Genomic DNA, 13747 nt, shown 5'->3' on the forward strand with positions numbered 1-13747 from the left:
CATGGAATAACAGTCGATTTTTTGAAAGATAGAGGAAACATCATGCTTGGAGATCTGGCGGCTCTTTATACGAAGTGTCAATCGACTGCAAGGGTCCCAGAATATTGGAAGAATACAAATATTATACTAATGCATAAAAAGGGAGACGTTAAAGAATTGACAAATGACAGGCGCATTAGCTTACTCCCAGCGTTATATAATGTATTTATGAAAATATTCTCCAATAGACTAAAGGCAACACTGGGCTTTGGTCAAAAAAGGGAACAGGCTGGCTTCAGGAAGGGATACTCTACAATGGACCACATCCATGTCATTAATCTGAATACTGAGAAATTCGCAGAGTACAATGAGCCTCTCTATATGGCTTTCATAGATTACGAAAAGCCATTTGATTCATTAGAGATACCAACAGTCATAGCGACATTACGTAATCAAGGAGTAGAGAACGCTTGCCTAAATACCTTGTAAGATATCTGCACAGGTTCTTCGGCTACCCTAATTCCTTCAGATGCCCTAATAATAAGAAAAAGTGAGCAACCCAACATAATTATGCGTTGCAATAGACCATCCTTTCTAGTATAATGCGCATGATCACTTTCTCCGTAGAAAAACTTAGCAATGCGTGTTTTTGCGCTCTTCAAATATCAACATTTCACTGATATTGCGCTTTTACAAAGTGAACTATCATATTCTAGAGAATATTGGGGCCATGCATGCCATTCTCACGTAAGACCCCTTGTTGTTCCCCAGAAACACGAAATTCATTTAACGTCAAACATAAATTATGCGACCTCCTTATGTCATGCCTAAGAGAGATTCGGCTCGCAGCGACGACGAGGAAGAGAGGAAAGGGATCGAAACGGCGCGAGCGCAGGAGGTGAAAGTTCGGGAGGATCGAGGAGCCGAGCCGGTTATGGAGGCCGTGATGGTGGCATCCCGAATCTTGGCTGCCGACCTCGACGACGTTTCAGCGAGGCTCCTTGGCCTTACTCCTGCGTCCCACAGTAGTTCCGGACAGTCCCCGATGCGCTTCTTTGACACCTGAGCAAGGCACTAGAAGGAAGCGGTGGCTAAACCCATCGCTAGGCTTAATTAGCTAGGACTCGGTGCTACGTCATAGACGACGACTGGAACACATGCATCGTATACGGATTGCCAGTTGATATACATGCAACGGCATCTACAGGACCGTCGAGAGTACCGACCACGGACGAGATGCCACCAAGCTCGGACTTTGAGGAAACACAAGCCGGTGACAGAAAGTAAGAACATTTCATTCGCGTAGTGGTGCAGCCGGACAGGCTAAGGTGGTCAGACTGCTGTGACCTGCAAGGACGAGAATTTACGTGTTGACAAGAACTCTGTGATTGATGGTTAGCTTTGTGTTTGTATCTTGTAAGGTTTTCACGTATTTTCATGGTTTTCGAGTGTTAGATTTAGTTTTCTTCAGTGGAGTTCTCAAGATGATTAAATAATGTCTGTGGTGCCGATCTGCGTACCCCATTTCTATGTCAGGAACGCACGCCCCCGAGATCGGTGACAACATTTGGCGAGGCTGCCAGGATTTCATCAGCCGTGTCACCGATTATCGGGAGTCGCAGAGATGGACTATGGACGTTTGGCAGTAGTAGCTAAAGACTTAAACTTATCAAAAGAGGTGATGATAGCGTTTTTGAGTAGGCTCAGTAGGAGCAAGATAAATATCACGAGCGAGCGCGCGAATAGTGCGAACGGGAAAAGGAAATCCTTAAGTTGAAGTTAAGGGCTAGCTGAGGTAATGCTTGTACCCGCGATGAGATTAACAGACCGATGTCAGTGTCATCCGACTCACCCTCTCCTACACCAATTCAGATTTGTCATATTTAGGAAACTAATGGTGCCCTTCGATGAACGAATATATGACCGGGATGGGTATTTGTATCCATTTGAGAGAAATGCGGTCGGGCAAGGTTGGCAGAAGGGCAAGTGAGTCGGCGCCCTGAGCCTGTGTTAAGTTGGTGAGGCGTTGATCGTGTTTGATCGAACGCCAGCGGAGGAATCGTGAGGCTTGAAGGAGGCCCTTTATTGCACACCTTTATTACACAGATTCAGGCTGACCTGAGGCGCATTTCGTGAGAAGCTCGATTCCTGCGATCCCGAAGATTCAGAAACAGGAAGGCAGTTCGCGTGCTGTCTGAAAGAGTAATTCGCGAGGTGGATAGATCTGTCTGAAATGAAAAAAGAAAGCATACGAAAGAGAATTGTGGGTGAACAATGTCCAGGTGTAGCAAGAGATTGGCAATATTTCCTGAAGTGAGAAAACTACAAATTGCTGAAGAGATGCCAGAACGAGCAGATATGTTTTAGAGGCGCAGGGATTCAGAAATTTAGGAATACGTGATGGAGATACGCCTACAGCCACAACACGAGAAGTGAGGAGCGAGGTTCAAACTAACTGAGAAACAGTACCGCAGAGATGTTTCCTACGTAACCGGTTGGCTCATTTAGTGATGAACTGCCGTGTTAGAAATAGTCGACAGGAACCAAAGGTGAAGTGTCCGTTGTGCCATAAGAGGGGTCACAGACTCGCAGGGTAGACGAATGCAGGATGATCCGTGGAATAGACCGCATGTGTAATGAGGTCACGATAAAATGAACAAAAAGGACATTCCCCTAGTGGAAGGCCAGGTACAAGGACGCAAAGTTACATTATTGAAAGACCCAGGAGTAAACGATGCAATGAACAAAAAGGAAATTCCCCTAGTGGAAGGCCAGGTACAAGGCCGCAAAGTTATATTATTAAGAGACACAGGAGTAAACACAGTCCAAGTAAGGAGGAGTTTAGTTTCAGCAGAAAGCATGACCGACGCTTTGAACCCGTCACCTTTGTAGATATGTCCATCAAATATCTGCCAAAGACCCGAATCTAAGTATCGACGCCGTTTTCCACAGGAATAATTACGGCAAGATGTGTGGAGGACCCTCCTTACGATTTGATTCTAGGAAATGTACCTGGGGTGAGGAAGGCAGACGACCCTGACCCGAGTTCTAAGGGGACAGGAAAGGACGCGGAAGAGAAGGAACACACAGAAGCTGAGAAAAAATGGGAGCCAGAGACAGACGTAGCGGCTACGGTTCAAACACGAGCAGGAACTAACGGCACCAAACCGTTGAGAGCACTGCAGGTAACAACATTTAATGGATTAAATATAACAGCAGCACAATTCAAAGAATTACAGAATAAAGACAAGTCTACACAGACGTCTGAACGGAAGATATGAGAAATAGTGACAACAAAAAAGAGTCAGGCAATAGTGGAATTTGTATAAAGGAAATCCTATTGCACCGAAGGTGCGCGTTTAGTTTAGGTAGGGAAGTACAACAATTGGTGGTCCCAGAAAAACTGAAGAGCACAGTGCGGAAGATAGGGCATGCCAATGCAATGACAGGCATTCAGGGAATAAAGAATGCGTTAGAGAAGATCACGGAAGAGTTATTTCAGGGGGAATCGGGGTGCGGGGTGATGTAATATGATATGTGATGTCGTGTCATTTATGCAAGAAGATGGTGACCAAGGGCCGTGTGAATAATGAGAGAAAAGGAGGGAAGAATGAAGAGAAGCCCATAATTTGGAAAGTGATTGCCGAAGGGAATAACAACGAGGAAGTCCAAAATTATACCCATAAGAAGAACATGAGGGCAGGGAGTGTTAAAGTGGAGCTGAAGGAGAATATTCTCAACAAAATACAAGCAGTGGGCAAGCCTAGGACAAAGAAACAAGTGCGATCATTCTTAAGGTTTACAAAATTTTATAGAGAATTTATCCCACAGTATGCTTAGTTAGCTTAACCATTCATAGAATTGTCAAAAACATTTGCAGGACGCTTAAGCTTCGCCTTTAAGAGTGGAACGCCGATAGCATTCAAAGATCCGCGACTGCTTCTCACGCTTCCCGGCAACTGGAGCGCATGTAACCGTAATGTTTACATGGAAACGCTGGCCGCGAAAGCTATGCACGGAGGCGGTTTTTGTGGTTGAAATGCGGCCTCTTGCGTAGGCTGCGATGCGACGTCGGCGAGCGCCAGCTGGAGCTAATGCAACGAACCGGGCGCACCACTCCATGGCCTCCCAAGACACCCATCGCACCGGCGCGCAGAAATGGCTGACGATGCGGACGGTCTGTGAACGCTGCGGCATGTCTGTGTGTGGGAAGGAGTTTTTTGAGTTTCCGCGTAACAGAATTGTTTTCTTGTACAGTGAATATATAATCCGAGAGCTATCATGTCGGTAGGTTGTGTGCAAGTCGTAGTTTACAATTTTCCCTCGTATATTAGATTGAGAAATTCAATTAGTTCCGTAAATTCCTTGGGTTACATGAACGGCCTGTGTAGGGATGGTTCGAAAATACTTTTACCGAAACGACGTCCGACACCAGATGCCGACACTGACGCCGGGTTTCCTGCGAGACGGGCTCCTTAACGTCGTTGCTTTAAAAGGGGCAAGTTACCTAGTAAAGAGGGATGAAGGTCATGAAAGAGCGTTCGAAATGTTAAAGGAAAGCTTAGCACATCCGCCGGTGCGTTTATCACCAGGTATGTGAAAGCACTTTGTGTTATGCAACAAAACCGCGGACAAGGTATTCGGAGCAGTACTCCTACAAGAGAAAGACAAGAGATCCCATCCGGTATTTTGTGCTAGCAGGAGACTAAGTAATGCAGAACAGAACTACTCAACTAATGAGAAAAAATGTGTCGCCCCTTTTATGGGCAGTAAGGAAATTCCACATCTATTTGTTTGAAGACAAGGCCAGGTGCAAACGGATCACCAGCCCTTAGAGTATTTGAGGAAATCTAAGCTGTCCAATTTCAGAGCAATGAGGTGGACTCTCAGCTTACAGGGATGCTGTTTCCATGTAGCATACATAAGAGGGAGACAAAACGTGGTGGCGGACATCATTATTAGGCCAACTAAAGGGTGAAGTGCCAGGAGTATAAAGCCCAGACCAAACGTACGCTTGCTTATGCGCACAAGCTCGAGTCCGCATGCTCCCGCATGTGCAGACGGGGCGGCACGGCTCGTAGGCGTCAAAGCGCGGCGTCATCTCGGTGAAGCTCCTCTCTGTTATCGCGCGCTTGGGCTGCCTCGCGTCGGCGCGCCTGGCTACGCAGCTACGGCGCGCAACATTCAACCCTCAGTGAGGCAGTTTTATATCGTGCAAGGAAGTGCTTCTTCTTTCCTTCTTGTGCTCATCTAACAGCTATAAAATATAACAATTACGTTTATAGATATCGAATCATTTTGAAGCGCTCTCAATAAAAAGTATGAAGTGGCGTCTAGCTGTCTGCCAAGGTTTCTGTGAGTGCGGCCTGAGAGCGAGCGCTTTCACGCGTCTTTGTCGATGCAAACCGCCATTCCTCGCGAAAGCGGCAGTCACTAGGCGCGCGGACGTGAGCGAGCTTGCGCGCGTCCATATCCATATCACCCATATCATGTGGTAAGAGAGAGGCTGCGCGAAACGTTATCGACGAGAGGAAGGCGTTGGAAACGGCACGAGCGGATGAGGGGGGAAATTCCGGAGGCTCGAGGTGCGTAATCCGAGCCACGATCGGGAGAAAAACAGCGCTGAGCTGGGATTGTCTGCGTGGCTATGGCTGAAGTAGGTTGTCTAGACAGCACCGGGGATATTGGAGGCGGGAGCAGCGGGTGTTTGGTTACGGAGGCCGTGAAGCTGGCATCCCCGAGGTATGGCCGTCAACCTCGACGACGTTTGAGTGAGGCTCATCGAACTTGCTGCAGCCTACCGCAGTAGTTCCGGGCACTCCAGCACCAATCCTCCTTCGAAGGCAGGCTAGCAACGCCACGTAAGACAGTCTGCGGGGCACATCGTGGTCATTTGAGCAAAGCATTTGACAGAAGCGGCGGCCGTACCTTCGCTAGACTTAACCTTCTGGCCTCGCGGTAATTCATCGTAGAAGCCGGGACATAGAGACAGACGGATGGTTCGGCTGATACACAGGCAACGGCATCTACAGAATCGTCGAGAGTACCGACCAAGGAGGAGATGCCACGAAGATCAAACTTTGAGGAAACACAACCAGTTACAGAAAGTAAGGACATTTCATTCGTGTAGCGGCGATGCCAGGAAGGCTAAAGTGGTCAGACTGCTATGACGAACAAGGACTACATTTAACGTGTTCGAGAAGAACTGTAGAACTGATTGTTACCTTTCTTTGTATCTTGTAAGGTTTTCATATATTTTCATGCTCATAGAGTAGTTATTTTTTGTTTTCTTCTGTGGAGTTTTCCGTGTTATTAAATCATGTCTGCGGTGCCGTTCTGCGTCACTCATTCCCATCTCAGCAACGCACGACCCCGAGATTCACCACACCTTTCGTCTTTTCTCAATACCAAATTGTGATCCTACACCAGCTAATAACTATCAAGGTTCCAGTTCACAGTTCAGTAATTATTCCTTCGCAATTCAATATAAGGCTATATAATTCTGGTAACTTCTTGAAACCACTTGTAAAGGCTGGTACAGAAAACGACGGCTTTCTAGTGTTGGCTGTTATTTATGGAACAATACTATTCAGGTAAAGCAATTAGCTTCTTTGTGATGCTGCACAAAGAAGTGCAGTAATTAGCGGATTTCTTTTGTTTTGTATACTAATCTGATATGCTGCTAAGTTCATGTATAAAAGTGCATACTGCGTGTATGTTGATGCTTGTATTTTTGTTATTTTTCCTGCATGAGTTCATGGTAACATGACGCTATAGATTCAGATGTTTCCAGACATGTTTCTTGTATGGTCATATCGTGTCTAATGAAAAGTCAATCCAATTCACTTAACCTGTTGCACATTCATTGAGGTGTACAATGAATGAAAATAGGTTGTGTATACGTAAAGGATGAGTGAGATCGGCTGACGGTGACAATCGCGAAATAATTTTGAGAGCCACTTCTGTGAACGGTTTGTCGGCAATTACACAACTGATGTCTCGGAACAAACCAGAGTCTGTTCACGCTGTAGAGAGTTAATCTGAATATATAGCTTATTTTATATATACCTCTTGTGCTCCCTTAATTTATTTATTTATTAGTTTGAGCATAAGCACCCATCTGAGCGCTGATATTATCGTCACTCATTAAAAATATCCACGTGGACTTTTTTATTGCCAGTTTAGCTGCACGAAATGCATCTGGTGTATCGTGCGCCCTGGTAGATTTTTAACGGAGCACTAAATAGAAGGCCCAGAAGAGATTTCCTGCTGCTCCATGATGATGTAGTCTTTATCGGGAAGATAAAGAAGGAGGTCACAAGGGTTTCGCGAGCATGATGAGTAACCACGTAGAGGGGAGAGGGTCCGGTCTGGATTCTTGAAGTATTCGTAGTCAAACTTTTATAAAGTCACTGCGACGCAAGACCCACAAGAGCTCTCATTGGCGCCCAATGAAACCTTCACCGCTCATCCGTACAAAACTTAGGTCTATTGTACATGCCACTGGTTCAGCAAAAGTAAAATAAAAGCTTTTCTGCCATTTAGACGTTCTGCAAACCTTCCCGTTAAAGAGCTTCGCTGCAGCCATTAATGGGTTCCTATCATCTGCGTAAATGTTATAATATTTGTTTACTCTTAGCTTTGTCTTCCGGAATTTGTTGTGTTTGATTCAAACTTGTGCTCCTTTTCTAGACATTTGCAAGGACCTGCTTCGCATGTGAAGTGTGCCTCCAATGTTACGGCTGCTTTTTGAAGATGGGGTCATGTTTCGGAAGTATGTTCAGCAGTGGCGCTGCAACTTGTAACGCCGCAACATTTTGGGTGGGTTTTGTTGATCCGCTTCACCGAAACCCCATTATAAACTCGACTGTCGATAGTTCTCATATTTAATAAAATACCTTGAATCTAACTAGGCAAGTGTTTAATGGAGTGAATGTACTAAATCTGGGAGGACGAAAGCCAATGTTTATTTACACATGCCTTGATAAAAGGAATACTTTCAAGGTATGCAAGTGCTCTCATGATTTCTCACGACAGCTGACAGGGTTACATATAGGGCGTCTCCCCGAAGAAACTTAGGAATGTACCGCTTTTTATTAGCTCTTTGGAATGCGCACTGTGATAACATGATTTTTTCGCTGAAAGGCTTACGTGTAACCAACATGACGTATATTTTCGGTTTCTTCTTTGTTTTTCACGGCAAAAAGAGAAGACGACAGACGACGTTGATTAGGAGGGGGGGATGGAAATAAAGAGCTATCTCAAGGCTTGCACCGCGTTTACAATGGACCAGAGGCAAGAGCAACATATTGTCACGGGTATAAAACTATTTACACGAAGTATTTACAAGGCGTATATAAACAACAACCGAGAATCCCGAGAGGCTGTCGCCACTTCGTCGTCTTCACCGTCTACGAACTTCTCTTTTTCCACCGTAACACGACCTACCGCAAAAAAGCACCGTCCCGGTGCTGCAGGCGGGGCCGTCAGTAAGGGCATAGTACGGCTTAAGCCGAGAGACGTGTATGAGGTAAGGTGATGTGGAACCGGGTTTATCTCGTAAGTGACAGTTGGTCACTTGACGTAGAACACGGTAAGGGGCTTTGTAGCGCGGAAGGAGTTTCTCGGAGAGACCCACTCAGCGGAAAGGGGACCAAAGTAGCGAGAGGGAGCCTGGTGAAATATATGTTTCACAATGGCGGCGATTGTAAGCGTGCCGTTGAGATTCCTGCGTTGCCAACAGACGAGTACGGGCAAGCTAATGCGCATGGTCAGCGTGGGCATACTCGGTCCTCGAGCCCTGTATCAAGGGGAGTGCAGTGTCCAATGGCAATACAGGGTCACGACCGAAGAGTAAATAAAGGGGGAATACCCAACAGTATCGTGGCGTGATAAACTATAAGCGAATGTGAGATAAGGGAGTGCCACATTCCAGTCCTTGTGGTCGGATGAAACGTATTTTGATAGCATGTCAGCAATGGTCCGATTAAGTCGCTCAGTAAAGCCGTTGGTCTGGGGATGATAGCGGGTAACCAGATCGTGCTTGGTAGAACATGAGCATAGGATATCGGCGACGACATGGGAGAGTAAAGTCCGGCCGCAGTCAGTAAGGAGCTGTCATGGGGCGCTTTGTAATAAAATGAAATCCCGGAGTAGGAAATCTGTGAAATCGGTTGAGTAGTTCGTGGGAAGTGCCCGAGGGATGGCATAGCGCGTCGCGTAGTCAGTAGTGACAGCGATCCACCTGTTGCCGGAGCTGGGCTCAAGGGAAAAGGCCAAGCAGATCCAAACCCACGCGAAGGAATGGCTCAGGTGGAATCTCCATCGGCTGCAAGTGCCCGATAGGCAGCGTTGCTGGCTTTTTGCGATGCTGACAGGGCTTGCAAGCAGCTACATAGCGCGGTACGGAGCGTGCGAGGTCGGGTCAGTACAAGCGGCGGCGCACGCGGTCATAAGTAGGAGAAAACCCAAGGTATCTCACAGTTGGGACGCCATGAAGCTCCTGAAGCACGGTTGAGCGGAGTTGTTGAGGAACGACAAGGGAGAAGGGGAGGACCGTCCGGATGATAACTGCGTCGGTACAATAGCCGTCGTTGAGAACGAACCACCGCAATGATGGATGAGTAGAAGCAGATTCCATTCGGTCAACGAACGTCCTTGAAGTAGCGTCATGGCATTGCTCGTTGGCCATGTCCAAAAGCTGGGAAATGTAAAGAACACTTTGTCAAGCGTCCCTGTCCCCGTTGGTGGGTGTGTCTACAGGGTAACGGAACAAGCAGTCGCCGTCCATGTGTAGGCGACCAGACCTATACACCGACGAATAAGAACACTCTCGTAGCCGCAAAGCCTCTCGTCCAAGTCCCCCTGTGGAATCTTTTAAGGACGAAAGCCAACAAAGGGAGTGGGTGGTCCATTACAATAGAAAAGGGCCTGCCGTATAAATAGGGGCGAAATTTTGCCACCGCTCACACAACGGCCAAAAATTCGCGCTCGGTAATAGAGTAGTTGCACTCCGCAGGCTACATAAGACGGCCAGCGCACGCGATGACACGCTCTTGGCCGTGTTAAATTTGTGCCAAGATAGCACCGATTCTGTGGCCACTGGCATCGGTGCGCACCTCTGTAGGGACTGAAGTAGCGAAGTGTCCTAGAATCGGTGGGGCGGTGAGCATGGTGGTAAGGTGAGAAACGGGCGTGGCCTGAGACGATCCGCATGAGAACGGCACACTTTTCATCAGGAGATTTGTGAGAGGGCGTGCTACAGTGGCAAAATATTTAGCCAAGCGGTGGAAGTAAGTGAAAAGGCCCACGAAACTTAGGACATCTTTTGCGGACAGTGGAACAGGGAACTCTTTTACAGCGCGAATTTTCTCTGGGTCCGGTCGGATGCCAATCGCCTTGACGACATGTCCAAGGACAGTAATCTCACGATGGCCGAAATTACATTTCTTGGAGAGCTCAGCTGTAGACCGGCCTTGCGTAAAACGGCAAGTACAGCTGAAAGGCGCTCAACGTGTGTGCTGATTGAGAGCGAGAACGCAATAACGTCATCTAAGTAGCAGAGACAAGTCGACCCCTTGGATCCTTGGAATAATGAGTCCATGATACGCTCAAAGGTAGCCGGAGCGTTGCATAGCCCAAAAGGCACCACTTTGAACTGGTATAGACCATCAGGCGTTACAAAGGCGGTATTTTCACGATCTAGATCATCGACAGCGATTTGCCAATGTCCGGACCGTAGGACGACGGATAAAATATACTGTGCCCCGTATAGGCAATCGAGGACGTCATCGATACGAGGTAGTGGGTAGACCTCCTTTTTGGTGATGCGGTTGAGGTGGCGGTAATCGATGCAGAATCTCCATGAGCCATCCTTCTTTTTTACCAGCACGGCAAGGGACGCCCATGAACTTGACGATGCCTGAATTAATTCTTTCGCTAGGATCTTGTCTACTACCGCTTTGCTGACGTGACGCTCGTAAGCTGAAACTCGTAGGGCCACCGATGGATGGGTGGATTATTGCCTGTATGTATACGATGTTTGACAAGTGACGTCTGGCCTAAGGATCGGTTTTTCAGGTCAAATATATCCTTGTAGGAAAGCAGTAGACTGTAGAGCTGCTCAGTCTCCGGAGGAGTGAGATTCGGGGTGACCATTTTTCTAATGTCGTTGTCAGTACATTTGGAACACCAGAAAGGCTCGCAGGAAGCGTCGATGGCAAAAGTCCAAACGCAACTAACTTATAAAGCCCTGATTGCAGCCAGCGTAATATATTTAGGGAAATTTGTTTAGCGAGCCCGAAATTCACCGCAGGGAGGTACGTGCAGTTGTCTGTGACTCTCATTATTGTATGCGGGACAGTAACGCTGTTGGTGAGAACGATGGCAGTTATGGGAGCGGAGATGTCATCACCATCGGGAACTGGCGTAGAAGGCGACATTTCGATGTATGTCAAGACGTGTGGTGGAACGTAAACAAATTCAGTCTATCTTGGGCGAATTTTGTGTGGTGTTGGAGGAACGTCCAGTAGAGGCAGGTCAAGACGCACAGTACTTGAGGAACGATCGATAAGTGCTGAATGGGCGGAGAGGAAGTCTAGGCCTAGGATGAGGTCATGGGGGCATTGGTCAAGCACGGTGAAACGGACGACAGTATGGCGGCCGGAAATGCTCACACGTGCAGTACGCATTTTGACCACGGTCACCGTGCTACCGTCGGCGACTCGCACGAACCGAGTAACAGCAAGCTTAACAATTTTTTTAAAAAGGCGGCATAGGCAGCTGGTCATAATCGATAAGTGTTCTCTGGTATCTATGAGGGCTGTGACGGGTGTGCCATCAACTTGGACGTCAAGAAGCTTACGTCCCGTAAACAGCGTCAAAGGGAGGTGTTGCGGCGAATCCGATATTGCAGCACCACCTCGAGATGCCACATTGCCTAGTTTTCCTGCTGGGACGGCCCTAGGTAGGCCGGCGAGGGGTGAAGATTGGGCGGACGTGGCTGGCGATGTAGAGGCAAGGGCGAGCGATCATAGCGGCGAGTCGAGGTAGTGGTGTTGGAAGCTTCGTAGAAGCGATGGTGGGAAGAATTTCAGGGCGAACTTGAATTCCGAAAGGTGTTTCGAGGAGGGGACGGCCAACGGCTCCGGCAGTGATGGGAAATGTGGCCGATTCGGCTGCAGCAGAAACAGATTGGCCTGTCGTCAGGTGTACGCTATCCCTAGGATTCCTGGTAGTGTAGGGATAACGGACACTGTGATGTGGACTGCGATAGGACCGAGGCATAGGAACAGGGCGGGTGCCCCGACGACTCAAGGACCAGGCGCTGGGAAGACCCACATGAGCAATTTCCTGACGAACCACTGACTGGATCAGCGATATCGTCTCAGCAGTGTTTTTCCAAGACGTCTGTTGAGGCGAGGCAGGAAACGTTGCTTCGAGTTCGTAGCGTACAATTGGGGTCACGTTTTCGCTTGGTGGTGGTGAGCTAGCTTGGTCGGTGGGGTCGGTACAGGAAGAGGTCGCTGCAGCATTTGAAAGCCATGTAAACTGACTGTATATACGGCAACTCTTCGCCTACTCGATACGGCGGCCTTTCTTCATGATGGCGTCGACAGCCGGTGAGCTTCTCAAGACCAGAAGGTTGAATGCGTCGTCCGCAATGCCTTTGATAATGTGTCCAACCTTTTTCGCTTCTGGCATGGACATGTCAATCTTATGACAGAGGGCTAGGACGTCCTCAATGTAGGAGACATACGACTTGGTAGAAGTGCCGGCACTGGTGGCGAGTTGTACCTTGGTGGCTAGTTGTCGACCGGTCGGATTGCCGAAAATGTCGGACAGATTTTCTTTGAACAAGCCCCAGCTGATGAGCTCTTCCTTGTGCGTGTAAAACCACTTTGGCGGCGTTCCCTCCAGGTAGAACACGACATTCGCCAGCATTATAGTTGGATCCCACCTGCTCACCTTGATGACGCGCCCATACTTCTTCAACCATTCTTCTACGTCAACACCGTTGAGGCCGGTGAACTTGCCGGGGTCTCGCGGCTGAGGTAGAGCAATGTACTGGGTATGCGTAGTCGTATTGCAGCTGCAGAGGCGGTGCCTTCCACTGGAAGCATGGTCCCAGGCTGGGTGAGATGTCCGCTGCCGAGCTCCGTGGCGAAGACGCTTACCCCGCACGCCCACCAAAATTTCACGGGTATAAAACTATTTACACCATGTATTTACGAGGCGTATATAAACAGCAGCCGAGAATTCTGAGAGGCTGTTGTCACTTCGTCGTATTCACCGTCGACGACCTTGTTCTCTTCTCCCAACGTAACAATATCACAAAGAGCAGACACAGAATGCAACACTAGCAAAAAATGGAATTCTTGTAGTAAAACAATAATTGTACGCCATTCCAGTGAGTTCTGGGCTTCCGAAAGTAAGTATCGCATCATAGAACGGTCATATTTAGTGGAGGCTCTTTCAAATACGTTTGTTACGTGTGCTGTATATGCATATGTATGTAGTTCATTTCCCTAGTTTCTCTAAGCAAAAATTATCAACTTGTTGAGGATTGATGGTGTTTAATGGTGCAAGATACAAATATGGATAAAGAACGTCAGGAAATGGTATTAAGCGATCGATGGATTGTTGAATAGCGGTAAGCAGACGTAACATGGCTGGGGTGAGGGGTATAGAGGCCCAAAATTGATGGGTCAATAAATGCGCTAAAGATATACTTGCAATAAAACTATGGCAGGCACTAGAATGAAGTGGG

This window comes from Dermacentor variabilis, chromosome 3, assembly GCF_050947875.1.
Source record: "Dermacentor variabilis isolate Ectoservices chromosome 3, ASM5094787v1, whole genome shotgun sequence".
Lineage (NCBI taxonomy): Eukaryota > Metazoa > Arthropoda > Arachnida > Ixodida > Ixodidae > Dermacentor > Dermacentor variabilis.